We start from the raw sequence: 19,580 nt of genomic DNA, 5'->3' as shown, positions 1-19,580 counted from the left end.
CCTACGAGTGCAGCAAAAATGAAATAAGTGGCTTGCCCCATGGCAACAAGAGGGGAGTGATCATTTTTGCCAGTTACCTCACAAAACGTTGAAAGAATTACTATGAAGTTTTTATGCAAAAATACCTTTTTAAAAAAGTGCTCTGTGGGTCTGTTACACCAAAGCAATGCACTGAAACAAAGCCATGTTTTCTATGGTTTTAATAGCTGCCACACTGAGGTTCCTGTTGAAGACTGGTAAGGTATCTTGGCTAAACACCACCCCCACCACCACCCTAATAATCTATTACCATATCCTACAAAGTGATTTAACGGAAACGGTGATAAGAGTGGTTGCAAGGTTTCTAGGAGCCTAGCACAAGCAAAAATTCTGGTGCTATCTTCCCATTTGTGAAAAATGAAGTACTGTATACATCCTGGGTAGTTGTTTAAAAAATAGAATCCTTTCCTGAAAATGTAAACACTATTTTTAACTGTATACTAGTACAAATAGCTTCTTTTATTTTGGTAAATGAAGTCTGATTACTATCAGTAATGGAATGAGCTCTCACCAAAAACTGTCCTAAACTACTGACATTAAAACAATGCAGTTTTGATCCGATTTAAGTCAGGTTGAATTCATTTAACAAATATTTACTGAACACCAACTGTGCAAGGCATTCTTTGAGACTTCGTGGTTAACAAAAAACAAAAAACACAGACAGCGTTCCAGGACCCTCTGAGGGTATAGAGAGATAACTGCCTTTAAGACTTTATAAGTAACTACTCCTTAGGCAGAAGATAGCAAAGAACTCTAACAAATGAAAATGCTCTGAATGTCTGTAATTCTTCAAGCAGAAACCAATACTAATGTTGTTTTTTAAGTTTAAAGTTTTAGTTTCTCAGTTAATTTGCTAGAATGAACATTTTCAGGCCCAAAGTATTAGCAAAATTTAAAGTCTGACAATACTGGTAAGTACTGGGAGGAACAGGGAAATTCTCATGCTGTTGGTAGGAGGACAAATGAGTACAACCACTTTGGAAAAACAGTTTATTATCTAATAAAATTAAAGACACAGCAATTCCACTCCCAAATATGGCCCAGAGAAACTCCTCCTGCACATTTCCATCTGCACACATAAAAATGTTCATAGCAGCATGTTCATTAACAGCCAAAAACATCAATAGTAGAATGGCTACATAAATTGTGGCATATTCATATAATGATTGCTATATGGCAATGAAATTAAACTACAGTTCTACATAATGACATGGTGAAAGTTACAAACATACTGTTAGGTTCCGAAAGAAGACACAAAAGGACACATACAGTACTATTCCAATTATATAAAGTTCAAAAACAGACAAAATTAAACTATAATGGTTTGCAATGAATCCTAGGTGGTAAAATCACAAAGAAAGCTAAGGAAATGATTATCACAAATGTCAGACTAGACAGCTTCTTCTGGGTGTTAATAATAATATATTTCTAGGTCTTATGGGTGGTTATCTAGGTACTCGCTTTTTACAATTCGTCTTTATACAGTTATGTTTTGTGTATTTTTGTTACACTTCATAGTGAAAATGTTCAAAACATACGTTAAAATAATTCAATAGTGTTGACCTTTGAACAACATAGGTTTGAACTGCATGGGTCCACTTATACATGGATTTTTTCAATAAATGCTGTAAATGTATTTTATTAATTTTCTTAATAACATTTTCTTTTCTCTAGCTATATAATTTTATAATTTACTTTATTGTAAAAATTCAGTATATAATACATCTAACATACAAAATATATGTTAATCAACTGCTTATGCTATTGGTAAGGCTTCTGGTCAACAGAAGGCTATTAAGTTTTGAGGGAGTCTAAAGTCATACACAGATTTTTCAACTACCTAGGGGGTCAGTGCCCCTAAATCTCATGTTGTTAAAGAGTTGACTGTGAGTGTATAAATTTTATACACAATAAATGTATAAAATGTATTGAATATTATTATAAATAATATATATTTATTTCCTCCAATGTCTAAGGGTAAATACAGTGTCTTGCACAGAATATACCCTTGATTTTTTTTTTTCCAATACAATTCAGGATGAAAACTCGGTAACAGAGCAAGGCCACTCAGGAATGAACAGCTACAGACAATCTCTCCTATATTTCCTTTTGAATTTATAGATAATACCTAAGATCGGTATTTCAGGGAAGTTTTCAGTACTGACACAAACATTTAAATCTATGTACTCTAATCACCAGGAGCTATTCGTTAATACCTGAATTATTATAAGAAATAAATAAAAGCTTCTGAAAAAGCAAAGCCAAGATACAAGTATTTTTTGGTATTACCGTTTTAGTTTTATTGTAGCCTCTGATGACTTCCCATCTCAACTCCGTATAAAAACCGAAGTCCTTACAGTGGCTGAACAGGCCCTGCACAATCTGGACCTCATTACCTCTCCAGCCTCATCTCCAATTACATCCTCCTGAGCTCACGATGTTCCAGCCACACTGCCCTTCTTTGCTGTTGTTCCTCAAACAGAATAGGCTTGTTCCTGCCTCGGGGCTTTGTACTTGCCCTTTTCTCTACCTGGCTAACTCTTCCCTGAGATATTCTCTTGGGCACACTCCCTCACCATTGTGTGGTCTTTCTGTAATAGTCACTATCTCTGTGAGATCTGCCCTGACACCCTTAAAAATGTAACCCCCTTCCTCCCTCTACAGCCCCAATCATACTCCTCCTCCACTGTTTTTTTCTAAAGCACAGAAAGTCATCCACCAAACCTTATCGGGATGTAAGAAGGCAGACTCTTGTCTGTTTTGTTGCTGTCCCCGCTGTCTGGCACATGGACGGCCAGAAATAAATATCTAATGAATTAATCTGTTTTTTTTGGATTTCCATCCTTGAAAGATTAGACAGTAACTCCACACATTCAGTATTTCCCCTCTCTGTATGTCCAGTTTATTAATAGTTTGTTTTACTAACAAGTTTCAGGTGTATGTTCTTATTAACATGAATGAGTCACAGGTAAGACTTAAAGTTGATACAAACTAAACCGCATTTTCCCTTACCCAATGTGCAGTGCCTGTTTTAATGCCAGTGCTGGCAGAGCCCAGAGAGACTGGTACGAGTGGACACTGGTCTAACCACTCTGGGAACAACTTGACAAGATGGAGCATGAAGGCTCAGCGATTGCTTCCTTTAATTAGTTATACTTTTCATCATTTTTAAGTTTTTAAAAAATGAACATGTTTTACTTTTACAGTCAGAAAAAAAGATGTTTTAAAGAAAGAATTATGCAAACAAGATATAATTTCAAGAAGAAAGTTCTTTACATTGTATTTTGACTCCCACAGAAACAATAAAGGCTTCTGTTATGTATCCAGGTGAAATATCCCAAGAAGGTAACTACAGTCATAAAAAAATATTTTTGACTTAGGAACTAAACATTTTTATAGCCGTTTCCAGCGTCGAAGAGAAAACAAAGGGCCATAGTGTTTGTTAGTGTTCCACATAAAAACATAATTTTATTCCAAAAAAAGACTTAAAATAGGAATATTTCTCCACAGCATAAAATGTGGGGCTGATGTGACAGAGTGCTGGTAATGAACCCCATTCAACCTTAGTGACTACAACAGCATAAGGAAGACAGTTCACTAAATAAAGCCTCCTGGGTGACATGGGAGAGGCTTCTGAGCACAGAGATAGAGCTTATACTTTTGATGAAATACTTCACCCAAGTTCAAGTCAGAGTAAGCCTAGAGCCAAAGCTTACTTTCCCAACACAGCACCTGTGACCTGAACCATATCCTAAGGCGTGATAAATCTGAAAGAAAACACACAGCCATCTGATTTTCTACAGTTCTCTTCATTACTAAGATTTCCATTTTAAGGTGCTATCAATTGAGTTTTAAAATACGTAACGCATAAATTCTTCTCAAATTTTTAAGATAGCTGATATACTCATTAGGTGAATATATCATAAATATATATTCATATATGAGGTAGCTGCCCAAATTAGTTAAGGAATTCCAACCTAAATTCTTGCAGCAGGCAGAAGAGTAACAGTTTTCATTTTTAACACTTCAGCATTCCAAGTGCTAAAAGCTCTGAATAGGCCTGTTTAAAGAGGAAAAAAACATGGAATATAAAAATTAAAAATATACTCAAATTCATAATAATGACTAAAAGTATAGTGGGTTAAAGACTCTAGAAAAACATTATAAATGAAAGCCACAGATCATTAAAACATATGGGCCCTGAAGAAAATTTATCTGTAATAATTCTAATCTAAAGTAAAGACTTGTATTTTTTAAATCCTTAATTTGACCAAGAACACTCCAAGAAACTCTTTCATAAATATCAGCTATGTTTGGATTATGTTGAACCAATAAGGTAACACAAGAATTGCATGAACTAGAGATCACTAAATAGGCCTACACTTAGCAAGCAGGGAGTGTTCTAGGAGTTTAAAAGTAGTAAAACAGGGCCGCCCGAGTGGCAAGTTGATTAAGAGCTGGCTTGGGACGCCAGCTCTGAGCAGCAGGGCCCCAGTTCGGATCCCACATATGAGGGCCAGTGACGCTGCCCTCTATAGCTAAGATGGTGAACAACAGCTTGACCTGGAGCTGGGCTGCCATGAGCTACCGTGTGGGGCCGGCAGCCAGTGTAAGTTGCCAAGAGCTGCTGTGAGCGGCCGTCAGGTGGCCAGTGACGAATCTGCCTCAGCTGGGAAGAGCGCAATGATAATAACAACATGGGCCAGTGAAGCGACATCCTCCACAACTAGACTGAAGAACAAAAGAACAGCAACTTGTCTGTTCCCCGATTCCCCAGCGCTGTTCCCCTCCCCCGATTCTCCCCTCCCCCAATTACCCAATAAAATCTTGAAAAAAAAAAAAAGTAGTAAAAGAAAACTTAGAAGAGAGAAGGGGAAAAGGTGAGTAGTTACTGACATTTATGAAAAACAGCTATTGGATATGAGACAATAAAAACACAAAATATTAAAATGCAAAGGCTGCCAAATCGATCAGATTCCAAAAAGAATCTATAGGAAAAGAAATTTTCAGAGACTCTGGCTCTAGTAAAAGACTGGCAATCCAAGTTATGGAAGATTTTCCTCATCCCTTCTTCTCCCTCAAATGGTAACTGTGAATGCCAAAGTGGTGGACCACGTGGGAAAATTCAAATAAGATATTTAGAACAAAATCAAACCACTAAAGCAATAACAGGAAGAGGAGGAGGAGGAGGAGAAAACCATAGAGAAGTATAAGTATGAGGTTTTTATTCACTAGAGTTTTGTCTGTAATGGCAAAAAAATGAAAACAGTTTATATATCCATCAAAGGGGTTTGGAAAAAACTGTGAAACAGTGAAATAAAAATAAAACAGCTAAAACGAGGGACCTAGATCTATATGCATCCAGATGAACAGATGTTGAAAAACAACAATAAATGAAAAAAGTGACTCCCATAGAATTTATTTATGTATTTATACACACACATTTATACATTTCACACATGCTGCACTGAAAGAATGCACACTAAATTCATGGTAACAGGTTGTCTCTGGGGCGTGAGGGAGGGAAAAAGAACTGAAAAAGTAAATAAAGAGGACTTTCAGCTGAAAGTATTTGTCACAATCTCTCTGATTTTTGTTTGGCTTTTCAAAAACAGTGAATTCAGAGGGAAAATTAAATTAGAAAAGCTTTTTAAAAAATCGACATCAGAGTAATATTTTAAATAAACAATAATGCAATCTGAATCAACGCCCCCTCAAAAGCCAATGAATTCAGTCCCGATCTTCTCAATAATGGAATATCTAGCATTTGTTGGTAAACCATTTTCCCCAGTTGATGGGAGTCACAGAGCACTGGGGTTACTTGAAAATGGAGGGAGTAAATAGACTGACTTCATATATTTCAGTAAGAAAGTGTATTTTAACTAAATACTCATAGTAATCCAGCATATCTTCAGAGACTGTAACTGTTCGTAAGGAACCACGTTTCCAGAGCAACTTCTCTATCCTTTCTAACCTTCTAAACTCTATAGAACCTCTGTTCTGTTCTACCTTCTAACTTGAAGACTAGTCCTCCATCTTTCCCTCAATCTGACTCATTCTCCCCTCCCTAAGAACCAATCCCTTTTTCTTTAATCACCTCAAATTTTGGTACCTATACTCAAAGACAGGTATTTTTTAAAAAGAAAACTTGAGACTTTTAAAAATGATTTAAAAGTCATTTTAAATCACTTTTCTCCTCTTTCAAATACATTTTTTCCTTCTTTTTCCTTTACTTTTTCCATCCCAGACCTGTTTTTTTTCCTTTCATCTCTTGCTGACCAACAGTTGCTTTCAACTGCTAGCAAGCCTCTGGCATGTTTATACTTTTCACTTCTTAGGAAAAAGATACTCCCAAGTAAACCAAACAAAATCCCACTCCACAGACCAAAGGTCAAATAAGGGGAAAAAAATACTAACCGTATTTTGCTGCCTTTTATTTTGGCATTATGGCTAGGGATAAAGTTCTAACTACCAAATGAGAGAGCAAAATCAAACTTGCTTGTACATTGTATCCTCTTTAAACGTTTAGCATTTAAACATATCTGGAGTCTTGTTTCACAAGGCACTTTAGAATAATAAGGCCAATTAGAATAGGCCTGTACAGTTGAGAACTGCAACCTACTAGAACCTACTAGAACCATAGCCTTAAGATTCACAGTAGAGGTACAACCCATGCACTCTCACCCCCATCCTCCTTGTCCTCTTTAAAAAAATTTCCAAGGTCCTTTGTGTTAAATGCTTTAAGCTATATAAGCATTCTCTCACAAGCAGTTTTCAGTGCTTCAGTCTTCAAACTATGTTGACATTCATGATCTTATTTAGGATTTTTAACAGCTCAATAAGGCAAGCAAGGCAAATATTTTACAAATAAGGAAGTTAAAGCTCAGAGGTTACAATGTGTCATGGTCACAGGGCTATTAAGGAGTTTGAGTTCAGAATTCAAGTCTTTCAACTCCTAATCCAATACTTTGTAATTCTTGTGACTAGGTAATTCGCAGATCAGGTATGGTCTTTTATTCAACATGTAGGAATTGGAAAACTATCTGACAGAAGACACATTGATGTACCCTAGCTTTCAGTTCCGATTTCATTTTCAAGTGGCAACTCTGTTGAAAACTATGCTCTTTTGTTCTAATGAATTCTGAGCACCATTATTAATAGAGACCTGTGCAAATCGTTGATAGGCTTATGCCTACTGTTAAGACTGGACCCTGGGAACAAATCCTATGTCCTAATGCTTTTGAATGACTTTCCATGCTTTAGTACCTAATCATCATTAATTTTTAAAATAAAATGTCTACTGTTCTAACATGCCAGAGTAATTTTCTAGTCTGAGTTTCTGAGAAACCAGTGCCTTTTCCTCTGAAGATCTCTATCTCCCTTTAGCCACAAGATTACAGAATTAAAAAGCACAATTTCTGTCATTCCTTAATTATATTCATTTGAAATGTCTAACATGACTAAAATACTAAATGGCACCATCTTTTACCCAGTTGTTCAACCCCCAAATCTATCTTCATATCCCATCTATCAGCAAATCCTGTCATCAGTCCTGCTTCCTAATATAATCCACATTTACCCATTTCTGTCTAGTTTTATTCTTTCTGTGCAGTTTTCTCTCACCCAAACCAGTGTTTAACTGGTTTCTAATTGATCTCCCAGCTTCCTCTATAGCACAATCTATTCTCCACATAGCAGCCACAATGAACTTTTAAAAAGTAAATCAGATTGTGTCACTCTTCCACTTAGCCACACTCAATTCAATATCTTTACCTGACCCTATAGAATACTATTTAAGAGCTGGCCCATTATACCAAATTCATCACCTCCCTCCCTCCCACATCACTAACTTCACTCCAAACACACTGGCCTTCTTTCTATAAATAAGCCAAGCCTGTTTCCATCTCAGGGCCTTTGCACTGTCTTCCCTCAGCCTGGAAGATCCTTCTAGACATTCACATTGCTTACTTCTTGTTATTTAGGTCTTAGCTCAAAAGTCACCTCTTTTTCAAATAAAGCCTTCTCTGACCACAGACAAAAGTAGTAGTCCCACCCCACCGTCTATGTATTCGTTTTATGTGAATGAATCCTCCACTGTCTAGTCTACAGTCTGATCCTCTTCTGAGTCCATCTGGTCCTGCAAAGCTGGAAACCGGCTCCTAGTCAGTGGAGGGCCTCTGCTGATATAATGCCCAGTTCAAAGTCAGAAGCAACCCCCAGGCTTCTTCTTATTTTCTTTTTAGCATCCAACAGAAACTCTATTCAACTTTCTTTTTTCTTTTGAGTATAAAATTTTAAAACAAAGCCATCATTAATCTTTGAAAATTTTCCTATTATTTCCATTTAGGCTTCTTTTTTAAAAATTATAATGTCAAGCCTCTAGACTCTGTTACTATTTTATTTGCCTTAAAGAAATCACTAGTTTTTCTGACCACTAAAGCCTTACTCTATAGTACATGGTTTACTTTCTATCAATTAAAGAAAACAACAACTGATCTTAATGGGACTGGGGATCCGGGACCTGTTTTCCGAGATGGGATATTAGCTTACAAATAGAAAAATAAAAGGTAGAGCTAAGAGCATTTTGGAGATGGAGATAGTAATACCAACAATTTTAATAAATGTCTTATAAGGTGATAAAGACCAAGAAAACTTGCTAATACTACTTAATTCTTCAGGAGTAGAAGGCTGAAGTGATCTGATAAAATGAAGGGAGTTCTCTGCTACTGGCTGGAATACTCTTTGAGGGCAAGGGACTTGCACCCGGAGCATCCTGTATTGTGCCTGGCACATAGTAAACATCTGGTGAATAAAGGAATTAGTAAAATAATTCTAGAGATGTAAAAGGCCTTATTGGACACCCAGTCAAATGACTGTTTTATAGATCAGGAAACTGAACCCCAGAGCAGCACAGTGGCTTGTCCAACATGATACACCACACACGGAGTCCAGGAGCGGAGAGCTAGGACCAGAACGCAGGCGATCCTACTATCTCCCTACAGTGATGTGGGGAAAAGCAGGTGCTGGGCTCAAGAATTCCAACATAGGTAAATGAAAGATAATGCATTGGTGAAAAACAATCAAACTATAATTAAGGACACTGAGTTCAATAATGATTTAGAATGCAAAAAAGGGCCTTGATGAGGCACTATGGCTACCCATTATGTAGAGTCCAAATGGACCAACCAAATTCTTCTCTCCATTATCAGAAAAGACACTGGAAACAAATAAGAAAACCCATGCAACACTGGCGTCCTCCCACCTAGCTTCCTAGTCCTTACCTAATGTAACCGATCAAACGAAGTCAACTTTCAGACTACCCAATTCCATTGCTCAGGCTACATTCACAACAGAATTCAAGTGGCTATACAAACTGGATTCCTCCCTAAGGATGTGGGGTTACAAAGATAAATTTGCAACTCTACTTGTTCTTGGCCCTCTATAACCTTTTCTCCCATTCAACCCAACCATACTTTTACTGATTAAAACTTCTTAGACATGAGCTCTGATTCTCAAGATGTGAAAAGGCTCTTTTATTTCCTGAGAAACCTTTCCTTCAAAAAGCAAAGATTCATCTTATCAGCCTAATCAAATTATTATCAAGTAAGTGCCCATTTTGAGTAAGTCCTATAGATTATTAAAATTCTGGAATAGTAATTTTCCCCACCTATACAAGTAGTGGAATCACAAGCAAAGACTTATCCTAAGTTCAACAACTAATCTTAACATTAATAAATGTGTTTCTATCACTTGAGCCCTAAAGACAATCAACCATAAAAAATATTTACTGAATGCAATTTGCATGTCCAGTCCCACGTTGAACTACCAGCCTCACCACTACCAATTTCTTTGCTTGGTTTTAAAAACCAGAAAATTGTTTCTGACCTTGAAAATCCAGGAAAAGACTCAACTTATAGTTAAAAGAACTGCTCATATTTTCAAGAACTGAGAGATTATCCTCAACATATAAATTTTCCTCCTTTAAACAATTTTTCTACCATCTTTTACAGTACACTTGGCCTTTAAACAGCAAGACACTTAGAAGTCACAAAAATTATTTCTCCATCTAGTCATCCCTGGATATCAGATGGACAAAAACTCAGTAAAATCAATTATAAAAATAGTCAGGTATTCAAATAAAAAAGGGAAGCTTTGGCCTATAGACACCAATTCATTTCAAATATTAAATACTTATAGAACTCATAAATAAATTAATTTTTAGGGGATTGAGTCTCCAAAATTACAAAACGTAAGAGTTAACACTACCACCTTATCTTTACTGCCAGAGGTAGTGATTTTAAGAACTGTCTTATAAAGATCAACATTTTATTGGGTCTTCCAAAAATCAATTCTTCACAATGAGAAAAGGATATCAGTTAAATAAACTGTTAGAATAAAAATAGAACAAGTCAATATATTCATAAGCTTTTGCCATCCTTGGGACCTGAATTCTAGTTCAGGATTTGCAGATACTTTCGTATATGTGAGTTTTCTGATCTTTAAATTGAGGGCAACTGTCCAAGAACCTCAAAGGTCCCTTCCAGAGCTAAAATTCTATGCTCCATTGGAAATACTGTTAAAATTATATCTGCCTCTCCTTTAAAAAACTACAAGCAATACACATACAGCATAAATAATCCAAAAGTTATAGAAGCTATAATGGAAAAGTGAAAGTTTCCTTCCAGACACCCAAATCCCTCTTCTAAAGTCTAAAGACAACCAGTTTTCTTTTGTATCCTCAGAAAAAAACAAAAAACACACAAAACCAAAAATAGGGCATGTACCAGCAAATAAACTCTCTGTCTCTGTTTCTGTCTCTCTCTGTCTCTCTGTCTCTCTAATATTCCCTGGAGGCACACATATACACCATTTTTTCTAAAGGTTGCAAAGAATTACACCGTACCCTGATGTGTATTTTGCTACTGCAAACAATGTAGCAAATAGGTATATTTGAACATAGGTGAAAACAAGCCCAAGAGCCCTATGCATTGTTTGCTTTAACAGATATTGTCAAATTGCCCTACAAAGTGTTGTACCAATGATATATAATATTTATTTCCCAGATGATTCCCTGGTTCCCTGCACCTTTGAATATCTACCCTCTCGATACACTATTCATCTAGGATGACCAGAGATATAGAGACATAAACAAACCTTTAAGCAGAAGAGCTACTGAGACTTGGACCAAAAAAAAAAGGGGGGGGGGCAGAAATGTCTTTTATGAATTAAGTGGACAAACTCCAGCCAAAAAATACAACAAAAATGGCATGAGGTACTTGTTTGTAAGATTTAAGTGTTCTGTTTCCTTCAGATGTTTGCAAATGAAAATACCAATAAAAAATAAATTTGGGGGGTGTAGAGGGGAAGCACAAAGAGAATAGGTGAACAACTTGTATTACAGATTCTATAATCCCAAGGAGACCCAATTCTGTTTTAGATCAGGATGTGGATTTAATAATTTGTATAGCTAAATTCCTCCACATATAATCTGGCCACTTTTACCCAGAGATGATTACCAGCACAGTAAAAAGTCAATTAAGTTCCTCATCTTTATCACTGGCAAGGGGTCCATATTAATTCAGCTTTTTACCCCAAAATTAATTGGGATCGTGCATGATTCCAGAGGTGATAAAAATGTTAATAAAGCACATAAGAAGCAACTCTTGCTCTATTTTAAAAGTGTTTTTTATTAAATAATTGATATAATGCCTAGCATGTGGTAGATACTCCATAAGTAACTTAAGTTATGCATACCATCCACTTTGAGGTGTGTGTGTGTGTGTGTGTGTGTGTGTGTGTGTGGTGGGGGGGAGGCACATAAGCTTCTAAAAACAAAACAGACAAAAGTTCTCATTTTACTGTCCCATAATTTGCTATTACAGCTGGCCCTTGAACAACATGGCTTTGAACTGCATGGGTCCACTTATAAACAGATTTTTTTCAACAAATATACAGTTGGCCCTCTGTATCCCCAGATTTCACATCTGCAGGTTCCGTGGCTGCAGAGGGCCAAATGTATGCATTGTTCCACACCATTTTATATAAGCAACTTGAGCATCCGCATATTTTGGTATCTGCCCATGGGGGTCCTGGAAGCCAATCTCCTGCAGATACTAAGGGATGACTGCAGTTAAGTTTTTGGGGATCCTAAAGGTATACATGGATTTTCAACTGTGAGGTCAGTGTCCCTAATACCTGCGTTGTTCAAGGATCAATTGTATAAGTATTTATTAAGTCTTCAGTGGTAGTATGCTATCAACATTTTGGGGGGGAAAGGAAAAACTATACTTTGGTCTTACGCTAAAAAATGAAAAAAAGGTTTTTTTTAAATTTAGAATCAGGGAAATGCAGTATATCTAATGCAGAAACTCCCCCTGATTTTATAAGAAAAGCAGAAGAACACAACTTAGGAACACCCACTATGAGACTACTGTTTCCAAGACATTCTTTCCTCTCCTCACCCAAGTAAACCAACCACACATAACACTAAATCCCTTAACAATACTGCCCCTAGCTTCTTCCATTACCAGGGGATATCTCACTCACACACACACACACATACACACACACACACACACACACACACACACACACACACACACACACACACACACACACACACCCCTCACAATTTTAAATATCAATCGGAAGCACTCAGAATCAAGGCCAACCTTACATACACTACAATGAAACTAACCAAGCACAGCAAGTCCTATGCTGACGGCCAGAAGCATCTTTTTCAAAGTGAGGGCAGTCTTCTCAGCCCTTGTTCTGACTACACTACAAATGATCAGTGGTGCTCAAAAGTCAGACACTGGACTCAGAGGACATAGTTCCAGGTATCCAACAAGGCATCAACTGGGAAAGGGAGGGGGGAGTTGAACAAAATGGGACACAAAGTCAAATAAAAGGGTTACTTGACAAGGGTCCTGCCCATGATATTATCAAAATATCATGTGGGAGGTCCCCAAATTGTAACACTAATAAAGAAACCCTTACCTGTAGGCATATGATTTGGATAGGCCCTTTAAGATTGACTGCAGCTGAAGAAAAATTAGTCTTCTAGTTGGTGGCAAATTCTACTGAATGAAGCTCAATGTCCTATCTACCAGACTGAATTCTACAGATTTGTAGACAAAAATTTTAGATTAAGAGTTTTCAAATAAAAATTATAAACCAAAAAACCCACAAATATTCCAATCATATAATTAAAGAAACAGTCCTCAGACTGAGATGAAATAATTACATCCTTCAATACAACCCACTGTTTCCAAGACACACAAGAATCTGTTTCTTGGACTTGGTACTAAGTGGCAATGGATCAAGGAGAGAAAATATATTACTTGAAACTAATCCAAAAATCAAATCTAAAGACATTTAACACTCAGCTTTCAGATACTATCAAGAACAAACTAAACCAATATTTGGTTGAGTTGCTATGTTAAATGGCAAGCCACTGTGACATAAAAGAAAAGAATGGCTCATCATTGGCTGTATGTAGACAATCTGGTAACCAAAGTACATACTGATTGGTTACTGCCCACACTTGCCATAAAGTTAATCCAATCAAATCATGTAATGCAAATAACTTCCAAAAGTAAGTAGTTTTTGCTCATTGTATGAGTTTTTCATGAGTATGTACTCTATACAAAGCACAGTTGCCAAGGCTCAGTCCAGTAGAATGGAGCTGTCTTAGTTTTCTACTGCTGCATAAAAATTACCAAAAACTGATGTCCAATGTCCTTGAGACTTCCACATAATTTATAATTAGCCCAATCACTACTATTAATATCTTATGTCTATAAACTTTGACTTTCACAATTGATGTTAATTTAGCTAACTCAAATTATCTTTACATTATAGTTGGCAATAAAGGTGATACTGTTATCCTCATTACTCTAGAATGAAATTATGAATTTTGTTTTAATTCCTACCATAACTGAAGGAGATGAAAACTTATTAAAAAATTTTTTTAAAATATTTTTTAAACTACTGCAGATAATCTATAGTGAAATCAATCACATTTACTGGGGAAAAAAAGACTGGAGTCAGTGTGCTCACTATCCAGTTTGTACTCTTCAGATCCTTTGTTGACTGTCTTCAAGTAGTGATACCCGCGTAGGAGGAGAAGAGATAAATTTAAGTCCACCAATTTTCTTATTTGTGAGTTTGGTCAAAGCATTGGTGAGAAAGTTTAGACAAATTTATTAAAAGGAGGTCTTGGCATTATGAAAAATTCTAACCAGATCCTATTAAAAGAGTACAACAGAAGAGCACCCATAGAACTCTGGGATAAACTCTAAATACATTTCTTTTTCTTTTAACAATTTTCATATACCGTAAAATTTACCTTTTGAATAAAATTACAGTCTGTGCATTTTGATAAAAGTCATATGTAACCATCACCATATGTAACCATCACCACATTCAAAATACAAAACAGTTTACGTGCGAATTTTAGGACAACGACCATAAATAAGTTATCTAAAGCACACTTCAAAAGATTTCTACCAAGTGAAATCGGATAAAACAGGACCTGAAAATTTAAACAAGGATTTAATGAAACGAGAGTAATACTGGCTCCTCTTTACTTTTACTCCTGACTTCTAGCCAATCCAAGCCACTACAATCGCCTGCATTTATTTAATTCCCATGGTATCAGTTACCACGTACAAGCATTGTTATCTTTTGTACGGAAAATCAACTTCCTGCTATGAGAAACCAACTTCCTGCTATGAGACATCTCGCAGCTATCTCACAGGCATCTCAAACTCAGCAAGTCCAAAACAGAAGCCCATCTTCCCCCAAAACATGTCTTCCAGTAATCCTACCATTCACCCAAGTGCTCAAACTAGAAACCCAGGTCTTAGCTTTAACTCCCCACCCTTCCTCACTACTCCACCCCCAGTTTAATCAATCACCAGGTCGTGTCAATTTTACTGCAGAAATAATCCCAAACCATCTATTTCTCTTGATCCCCACAACCAACCATCAGCTTACTTAGTTCAGGACATTAGTAAACTGTAGTATCACCTTAATTAGTACAATACCTTCTTAATTCATTCCTGCAGAGTAGGCCATTATTTTGCCATGGCATCTTTGCATATGTTTCCTCTATCCAGAATGCCTTTCCTTCATCTTTGTAAAACATCTACTCAAATCTCTCCAAGTAGAATTAAATGCTTCCTCCTCCTCACTCTCAGTGTGTAGATCTGTTGTTGTTGTAATTATTTGTCTTTCCGGCTAGACTGAGAATCTCAGGAGGGCACTTACTAACTGTATTATACTCACCTTGGTAAGCTGGGTATCTAGGCAGTGCCCAGCAAATATAGATGCTTAGCAAATGTTTGAAAAACGAATGAGTGAATATATCATGATCCAGATTAAATGACCTCAAGGATTTTTACTTCCCTTTACTAAGATTCCATGTTTACCAAGTGATCTTTTGCTTAGTCCATCTAACACAGTAGTCGCTAGTTGTATGATTTCAGGGCAAGTTACTAAAAAAACTTCTCTGTGCCTCAGACTCCTCACCTGTAAAATACAGATAAGAATAACACCCTCATAAAGTTATTGTGAAAATTAAATTAGTTAAATACACGTAAAATGCTTAGAGCAGTACCTGACACATAGTAAGTGCTCAGTAAACATTAGCTATTGTTATTAATATTTTAATAATACTCTGATGCTCGGAAGGGAATGGACTGAGCAGGCACATGTTTTCCAGGTCATGGAAAAGACTAGCCCTCAATGTATGTTAATAAAGTGGCATTCTGGTTTATCTGTCAGCCCCCTGTAGCTTGGTTAGCCACTTTTCCACGAGACCAATCAACACTGGTGTCAATGAAGAAAACTGAGTTTACTTGCAAAACTGAAGAATGTATCCTGAATCTTGACGATCCCATCAAGTTAGCAGCATCCTGAGAGGGCTTGTAAGTAGAGCCTAGTTGATCACCTTATGACACCTTATATTGGTTCTCTATAAAAGGCGACATTTTGGTCAAAGACAGTATAGTGAAAAGAATGTGATGCTAGGAGGGAGATACTTAATGTATGCCACCAATTAGCTTTGAATATGTGTACTTGAAAGAGAAAGTCTGAGTTTAAAAAAAGTACTAGTCAGCTCTCAATTATCCACACTAAAGGGCGTGAAAAGTGGTATAAATAATTCAAAACAGATAGTAAAAAGGAAATCCTTAACATTTTATTTAGTAATATATCATGTAATTTCTCCTACAGATTTATATCCAAAATTGTATCTGGGCTAAACTAATAATAAAATGTATTTACACAGCCTGGCCATACAGTAAAGACATCATGGGAGTCAATCAAAAATAAAAGGAAGCCAGCATGAGATGAATTCCTACAGATAATTTACATGAGGATAATTTAAAACTGACTATCATTATATAATAATTCCTCTCAGTATACTCTTGAAGCTCAATCTTAGCCATAAAATTCTTTCAAAAGAAAACCTCCAAATGTCACTTAAAAGTAAAAGATGAGAATAACTGGGTTTCTAATGGTGATTCAATTTTGACTTCAGAAGCCATGGAAGAATCATCCAATTGAGGACTCTTGTTCCACAGATGTGAAGGTGCATTACAGTGCCTGAAGAGCTAGAAGTGGGCATCAGCCTAACTGCAGGCCAATTTATTTCAAACAATCAAGGTATTCTTGAAAGGTTATGCAACAATCTCAGTACCAGCAAGTACACTTCAGTGACTGTCTTGTCTAAACTTTTTGATTTTATAGAAGAAACTGATATCCACAAAAGTTGCAAAATGTCTGTCAAACTACATAATAAATATTTAACTATTTGGAAGTTCATTACAATTTTGAGGTATATTTGACATATAACACTGTATTAGTTTTAGGTATACATCATAATGATTTAATATATGTATATATTGCAATATTGCAAAATGGTTACCACAATAAGTTTAGTTAACATCCACCACCACATAGTTACAAAAAAATTTTTTTCTTTTTATGAGAACTTTTAAGAACCACAGGAAGTTCATTATTTAAATAATTCACTTATACAAATAACCTCCTACATCTCTTGTCAAAAGAAACTTTAATATAGTTTGCTTAAATTAGGCCAAATCTAGGTACCTGCTTTATCTTATAAATCCATACTGTACAACTTTAGATGTAGTAAAAATAAAATCAGTCCTGGGATATAACTTTACTCCCCTACAGGTCTCTCCACTACACCACAACATGACTGTTTCTCTCCCATGGGTCTCACAACAAGACTCTACTATTTGTCAGCTTATACATACAACCACGTGCCTTCCCCAAATTTGTTCAGAAAGCCAGGAATGTTGTCCTACCTCTTTATCTGAATATTACCCTTCTGGATCCAGATTAAGTCCCACCTTGCCTTAAAGCTTTTCCTAATCACCCAGTTCACTCCGTATTCCTATCATACAGAGGGTGCCAAAAAAATGTATACACATTTTGGGGCCGGCCGAGTGGCGCATTGGTTAAAAGTTGGCTTGGGACGCCAGCTCTGAGCAGCAGGGCCCTGGTTCGGATCCCACATTAGGGTCAGTGACACTGCCCTCTACAGCTAAGATGGTGAACAACAGCTAGACCTGGAGCTGGGCTACCGTGAGTCGCCGGTGACAGCATAAACTGCAGCCCCTGCTGCAGTGGGCTGCTGTGAGCGGCTGTTCAACGGCCAGTGAGCGACTGCCTCACCCAGGAAGAGCGCAATGATACCAACATGGGCCAGTGAAGCGACGTCCTCCACAACTATACTGAAGAACAAAAGGACAGCAACTTGTCTGTTCCCCTGCCCCTGATTCCCCAGCACTGTTCCCCTCCCCCAAATCCCCAATAAAATCTTAAAAAAAAAAAAGTATACACACTGTGAGAAAGGAAAAAACTGTATTAAAATTATAATACTCAATATATACAGATAACAAAAGATGAATACAAGTCACATTTGACTTCTGCAATTACACATTGCTACTGTAATTCAATTCAACTTCGAAAATACATAGATAACATCTCTTAACATGTGTATACATTTTTTTGGCACACTGGTACTTACTGTCACTTTCTTGGCAGTTAACAAATGTTACTTAGAATCCATTACTTGACAATTAACACAAGATGCCCAGAATTGTAACTGTTCTGTGAACACTTCTTTCCCTACCCCAAAATTCTCTTGGTGGTTCTAGGGACACCTAGAACTAGGTACTTAAAAACCAAAACACAACTGCTGGTAGAGGAATAAAATTTATTTTTTACTTAAAAAAAAAATTTTTTTTAATTGGGGAACAGTGTGTTTTTCCAGGACCCATCAGCTCCAAGTCGAGTAGTTGTTTCATTCTAGTTGTGGATGGGGCAAATCAGCGGCCCATGTGGGGATTGAACTGGCAACCTTGGTGTTATGAGCACTGCCCTCTAACCAACTGAGCTAACCAGCCGCCCCATATTTTTTGCCTTTATTAAAATGTCCTTTCATGCTGTTTAAATTTCTTTTTGACTATAAAAATATTTAGAGTAATTAGGAAAAAATTAGAACACTGCATACCCTTTACAGCAATTCCGCTTCAGGAATCCATCCTACGGAATCAGTGTCATCAATACATACAATTTATGTACAAGGATGTTCATCACAGCATAACTTATAAGCAAAAACTAGAGAAAAAGGAAGTTCATTAGTAGGGAATTGGCCAAATAAAATATGACGCACCTATACCATAGAATTTTATGTAGTTACTTTAAAAGATTATTTTTAAGTAACGTGAAATTTTTAACTTTTTTTTCTTTCTATTTTTCCATTTCTTATTACAGAAAAATAAAATCTTTTGACTCTGAAAAAAAATACAGTGCAGATTTTGAAATCACACACAACTCTTTTCAAGGATTTGTGTGTACAGTGCATTACTCACATTTACTATTATCACCACCATTTAAGGAGTAACACACTAGCTCATAAAGAGAAGTAAGTAGTCCCTAACAATGTGTCCAAGTCCACATGCAATTAACTTCCCTGTTTTCATGTTGTTTCTTCAAGCAAGAAGTTTCTGAAATAACTGACCAATAATTTTCACTGAAGGAAGTTTCTCACCTATGCAGAGTAGGTTTCCAAAGTGGTGACAGGATGTCAATGAGTCAAGTCATCACCAAAGCAAGTTATACTCCAAAGGTCAACCATCACCACCACTATCACCCCATCATCAGACCACCAGGCCACCAGGTGGGAATAGTCGATTTAGCATCTCTGGTCAACAGATTTGAGTACTAGGGTATATACTAAGACCAACATGGTACTCCGCATCTTTGTGGACAGGGTTTCAACTTCAATGGCTCCCATAGCGATTCCCCTTCAGATGCTCATCCTCACTCTCATACCCTAGCAAGGATCTCTTGGAATTTTCTCTACTTTCCAGATACCAACTTCTGAAGTTTTCTCTCAGAATTCTTTTTTTTTAAAGATTTTTATTGGGGAATTGGGGGAAGGGGAACAGACAAGTTGCTGTCCTTTTGTTCTTCAGTCTAGTTGTGGAGGACGTTGCTTC

The 19,580-nt window shown here is 36.7% G+C and overlaps 1 protein-coding gene across 2 annotated transcripts in view; it reads right to left on the bottom strand.

Annotated features, from left to right (window-relative positions):
- The window catches only part of SPOP (speckle type BTB/POZ protein), a 73,472-nt gene that overhangs the window by 30,528 nt on the left and 23,364 nt on the right, over nt 1-19,580 (bottom strand). The gene's annotated exons all lie outside the window — the stretch shown is intronic.

The sequence above is a fragment of the Hipposideros armiger genome, unplaced genomic scaffold (assembly GCF_001890085.2).
Source record: "Hipposideros armiger isolate ML-2016 unplaced genomic scaffold, ASM189008v1 scaffold_40, whole genome shotgun sequence".
Lineage (NCBI taxonomy): Eukaryota > Metazoa > Chordata > Mammalia > Chiroptera > Hipposideridae > Hipposideros > Hipposideros armiger.
This window is presented reverse-complemented; position numbering and strand designations above follow the sequence as displayed.